The sequence below is a fragment of the Chrysochloris asiatica genome, unplaced genomic scaffold, assembly GCF_000296735.1.
Source record: "Chrysochloris asiatica unplaced genomic scaffold, ChrAsi1.0 scaffold00049, whole genome shotgun sequence".
NCBI classification, from domain to species: Eukaryota; Metazoa; Chordata; class Mammalia; order Afrosoricida; family Chrysochloridae; genus Chrysochloris; species Chrysochloris asiatica.
In genome coordinates this window covers 18,476,894-18,482,965 of record NW_006408567.1, presented here as the reverse complement: position 1 = coordinate 18,482,965, position 6,072 = coordinate 18,476,894, and positions in this window count along the sequence as shown.

Sequence of the window (6,072 nt, the reverse complement as noted above, 5' to 3'; positions counted from 1 at the left end):
ACCCAAAGGATTAAATATCTCAGAATTAATGTAAGCAGAGAAACAAAAAACCTGTACAAAACACTACTACAAGAAAGCAAAAGAAACTTACAAAAATGAAAGAATATACCATATTCCTGGATAGGAAGACTTAACATTTTGAAAATGTCAGTACTGCCCAAAGCAATCTACACATATAGTGCAATCACAATCCAGATTCCAATGACATTCTTCAAAGAGATGGAAAAAAACAATAATAAACTTTATATGGAAAGGAAAGAGACCCAGGATAAGCAAAGCACTGCTTAAGAAGAAGAATAAAGTTGGAAACCTCTCACTCCCTGATTTCAAAATTTACTACGGCTACAATGATCAAAATAACTTGGTACTTTTACAATGAAAGATACATTGATCAATGGAACAGAATTGAGAATCCAGAAATTAACCCATCCACATACAGCCAACTGATTTTCGGCAAAGTGCCTAAGTATATTGCATGGGAAGGAGATAGTCTCTTCAGAAGATGGTTCTGGCAAACTAGAAAGCAATATACAAAAGATTGAAACAAGACCTTTACCTCACATTATAAACAAAAACTGACTCAGCATGGATTAAAACCTAAATACGAATCCCAGAATTATAAACACCATCAATGAAAAAAATGGGACAAATTTGAGGGCTCTAATGCAGGGCACACACAGACTACGAAACATTGTAAAAATTATACAAACAAAAGTAGACAAAATAGATGATTGGGACATACTAAAAATTAGAAACTTATGCTCATGAAAAGACTTCACCAAAAGAGTAAAAACGGGAACCCACATAATGGGAAAAAAACTTTTGCAATGACGCATCAGACAAGGGACTAATTTCTAAAATAAATAGGAAACTACAACCCCTCTACAAGAAAAAGACCAAAACAACAACAACAAAAAAAACAAAAACAACCCCACACAATGAAAAAAATATGCCCAGGACATGAACAGATACTCACCAAAGATGACATTTGGGCAGCCAACAAACATATGAAGAAATCGTCATGATAACTAGCTATTAGAGAAATGTAAATCAAAACAACAATGAGATTTCATCTCACACCAGCAATAACAGCAAAGATAAAAAAAGTAGAGGGCAATAAATGCTGGTAAGGATGCGGACAGCCTGGGACCCTCCTGCATTGCTGGTAGGATTGCAAAATGGTCCAGCCACTCTGGAAAACAGTACGGCACTTCCTCAGAAAATTGGAAATAGAAATGCATTATGATCCAGCAATTCCTCTTCTTGGTATTTATCCACAAGAAATATGAGCCATTACACATGTAGATATATGCACACCAATGTTCATAGCAGCACTATTTATAATAGCAAAAAGATGGAGTCAGCCTAAATGCCCATTAGTGGAAGAATGGATAAACAAAGTTTGGTACATACACACAATGGGATATTATACTACCTTGAAGAATAACAAGGAAGCTGCAAACCACCGCATAACATGGATGAACTTTGAGGACATTTTGCTGAGTTAAATCAGTCAGTCACAAAAGGAGAAATCCTGCATAGGATCATTATTATAAAAGCTTAAGAAAAAGTGCCCACACTAAAAGAATAAAAATTATTTGTTGGTTATCTGGGTGTAGGGGGTAGGGAGAGGGTAGAGAGGGGGAGATGGTAAGCAAGATAGGGTATAGACACAAGATAGTGTGGGTGCTGAGGGGAGCCATACACTAGAACAGGGAGGGAAACAGAAATTTAAGGCAGATGGGAGAATAGTTAGGCAGGTTTGCATGGTCTAAGTGGGGCAGATATAAATAATGCTGTATGCACAACCTTGGAACAAAAGGGCTCTGGAATACAGAGATTGAGACTTGGTTTGATTGGGTAAATGAGGGGAAATAATGTTAAGATGCTTGGCTGTCTTTTAAATCTTGGTTTAACCGTGCCTACTACTGTAAAATAGACACTTGATGGGGAGCAAAAGGAATAGTCAGAAATATCACTATAGAAAGCTTGTAAGTTCATCTTCAGCCTATAACTGATTGGAATACTTCAAATGGGGCTACAACTTGCCCAGGGAAGGAGGCTTCCTGCAGATCCTTTGCATTGCATAGGTGGAATCTGGATCCCCATCCAGAATTTTCTGAGGTGGGAAATTTCCACTTGATATGACAAGCAGACCTGCCTGGAGGTGCTAGAAGAGTTGAAGATACTTCTTGAGAGACCAGCCAGAAAAAGTAAAAACAATAATAGCAGTCCGACTGACTACTACAATCAAGTTATTCACCGGGGAGCCATCAAGGCAAGCAGTCAGGTCCCCTCAGGAAAAAAACCCCTTCTAAGACTGAGACTCAAAGGGAATCAATGAATAGGCATGTGGTCTTTCTGGTGACCACATTGATCTACCAATAAGGGGAAGAGGGGGAACAACAGCAATGAAGTTATGAGCTAAGTCTGACCAAGTTCAACAGACTCTTGTCCACCTGGATTGAGACCTGGTTGGCCAGCAGTATGGCAAGACCTGGAGAATCCTGGACCCAGGAACAGGAACATGGCCATAGAGGACTAGAGCAGATAGTGAAGCCTCCAGCTGATATGAAGTGAAGGGAGATGCACAAAAACACAGATACTTTCAGATAGCACCCATTTGATCTAGCTTCAATGGCTGGATGATTAGAACTTGACTAGAGGAAGAAAGAAGAGGAAAAAAGTGTAATTGGCTACAATTTGATGAACTTGACCTATACTTACCAATGTAGTAGCTCAAAAGAAGGAATTAATCTTTACAGTTAGAATCAGTCCCACCCACTCGGTGCACAGGGTTGACAGGGATGGTCAACTTAGTCATTGGCTACGCTACATGGGGGGACTACAAAGGCACAAAGTGATTGGCTTACAACCTTTCAAGAGGGAGCCTAGTTTCAGAGGGTATTGGGTAAGCTAGAATCTCCACTGAGTGGTTTCCAAGCTGTCTGGATGGGGCTGGTGAAAGGAGATGGGGATAAGACTCTTGTAGTTCAATAATAAATAATTGTTTTCAGGACTGATTGTGAGTGTTTCAAATGTAAAGGTAAACATTTTGTAACAAAAGGAGGGCAGTGGTTGATCTTGCAGTACAGGAGTGGATATCCCTGGGACCGTCAAGGGAGAAGAGCAGAGTGCGGGATCCTATCCAGAGAAGCTGTGACGCCAGAGATGGAGACACAGATGATGACTTGAAGAGATGGAGCAGCTGGGGTCCCTGGACTCAGGAAGGGAGAGGGGCTGTGTGCTGATGGCTGGGAGGCAGGCTTGCTGTGTGTGCCTTTTAGTTGTATATTCCTGAGTGCTTCAGAGTACATCCTAAAAACACACACACAAAAAACAGAGTGAATGGAAACAAATGATAATGAATGATGATGCATGGAGGGCATTATAATTACTGCAATGAAACAAAATATGACAGGATGAATGTAAAGCTGATGTTCTTTCATGTATACTATCACCCAATTCACAATAAAATTTTGAAAAGAAATTTATAGGCTTGAAATATATTCTTCAATTCTTTCAGCTTGAAAAATATCAAGAGTATTCTTCCCTTTTGGTTTTCTAACTCCAATTATTTGCATATTTCATTATAATATTTTACTTAGTCTTCTTTAGATGCCCTTAGGAAATTTTGTGTTCAGCTCTTTTGATTTATCATTTATTCCATTTGCTCTAACTACTGTATGTTCAAGAGCAAGTTTCAGTGTCTCCTCTGAAATCTATTTTGGACTATTTTTTTCTTTATGTCTTTATAATGACTTTTTATTTTCTTTCTTGTATAATGTTCTTGGTGTCATACCACAATGCAGTTGATCTTCATTCATTAGTGTTCACCGTGTCAAATTTATTATTGAAATAGTCTCTAAATTAATGTGGGATTTTAAAGTGTACTTAATGTTATACATTGCCTCTTTTGGATGTGTTTTAGATTTTTTCAGCTTTAACTTGAACTTGTATATGAGCAATTCATGGTCTGTTTCATAGTCTGCCTCTGACAATGCTATGACTGATGATATTGAACTTCTCCATTGCTTGTTTCCCTTTGAGTCCTGTATGTTTTATCTGGTGAGGTCCACATATATAGTCACAGTTTGTTATTGTAAACAGTTATTCTCAATGAATAAATGGGAGATTTTGAAAAATTCCATCAAGTGATCTCTGGCATAGTTTTTATCTCCAAGGCCATATTTCCCAACTACTGATCTTTCTTTGTTTCCATCTTTCACATTCCTACTACTAGTAATGAGTCCTGTGTGGCATCATAGGATAAACATTTTATCCTATAGTGTCATACTAGGAATATTGGCCTTTCCTTTAAGTATATGGTTATTATCCTATCATTGATGACCTTATAGTTCAGAAGATATATTGAAATGTTCTTTTTGAGAATGCATACAACACCATTCTTCTTGCATTTGTCATTCTCAGCATAGTAAGTCTTTGCTTTCAACCCTATGAAAAGGTCTTGTATGGTTATCTGATTCAAAATGATCAACACCAATCAATTTCAACTCACTAAGTATCTATCTTACAGCATATCATTGCATTTTCAACTGCTTCCAATTTTCCTAGATTCATATTTCATACATTCAACATTGAATTTATCATTGGATGCTTATACTTGTTTTTACTCATTGTGAGTCTTGCCACATCAACAAATGAAGGCTGACTCTACTTTGAAGAGGCAGCTTTTCCCCAGTTACATTTTGAGTATCTTTCAACCTGAGGAGCTCATCTTCTAGCACTATATTAGACAATGTACCCTTATAATTCATAAGTTTTTAACTGGCCAATTAAAAAAAAAAAAGTAGATTACCAGGTCCTTCCTAATCTGTTTTAGTCTGGAAGTTTTCTGAAACCTGCCCACCATGGATGACCTTGCTGATATTTTATATACTGGTGGCATAGCTTCTCATATGTAACCAACATGCAAACCATTATAGTAGGACAAACTGACAGATGAGTGGTTGGTCTCCATAAAAGTAGTATAAAACTGCATGGTGTTGTTGTTGTGAGATGCTGTAGAGCTTCATGACAACCCCATGTACAATGGAATAAAATACTGCCCTGTCCTGTACCATATCCATGTTCAGTTTCTGATCAGACAATAGTAATCCATAGCATTTTCAATAACCGAGCTTTGTAATTACCTCCCCAGGCCTTTCTTCCCAGTCTATCTTGCTTGGGAAGCTCCACTGAAACCTGTTCAACATCATGCTGTTGTTGTTAATTACAACATTTTAAACACTACATAGTGTTGATATGAGTCAATTCAGTTCTGACTCATAACAACACTGTATAGGGTTTCTGAAGAATGACTGGTAGGTTTGAATTGCTGACCTTGCAGTTCAAACTGATCTTGCAGTCCATTGCCTATCCTACAGAGTCACATGCAAAAGACCCTTGACAGATGAATGGTAGCTGTACACGAGGTGTGGTTATCAGGAATCAAATATGGATCTTCCACATGTTGTTGTTGTTAGGTGCCATCAAGTCGGTACTGATTCATAATCATCCCATGCGCAACAGAACAAAACATAACCTGATCCTGAGCCAACCTCACAATTGTTGCCACACTTGAGCCCATTGATGCTGCCACTTGTCCCTTTTGCTTGGGGACTTCCTCTTTTTCTCTGACCCTCACCTTACCAAACATGATATCTTTCTCCAGAGACTGGTCCCTCATAACAGTATGTCCGAAGTATGAGAGATGAAGTTTGGCCATCTTGGCCTCCAAGGAGCACTCTGACTGCACTTCTTCCAACACAAATCTGTTGGTTCTTTTGGCAGCCCATGACTTTCAATATTCTCCTCCAACACCATAACTCAAAAGCATAAATTCTTCTATGGTCTTCCTTATTCACTGCCCAGTTTTCACATGCATATGAGGTTATTGAAAATGCCATGGCTTGGGTCAGGTGCACCTTAGGCCTCAAGCTGACATCTTTTCTCTTCAACACTTTATAAAAGTCTTGTGCAGCAGATTTGCCCAATGCAGTATGTCATTTTATTTCTTGACTGTTTTTTCCATGAGTGTTGATAGTTGATCCAAGAAGAATGAAGTCCTTG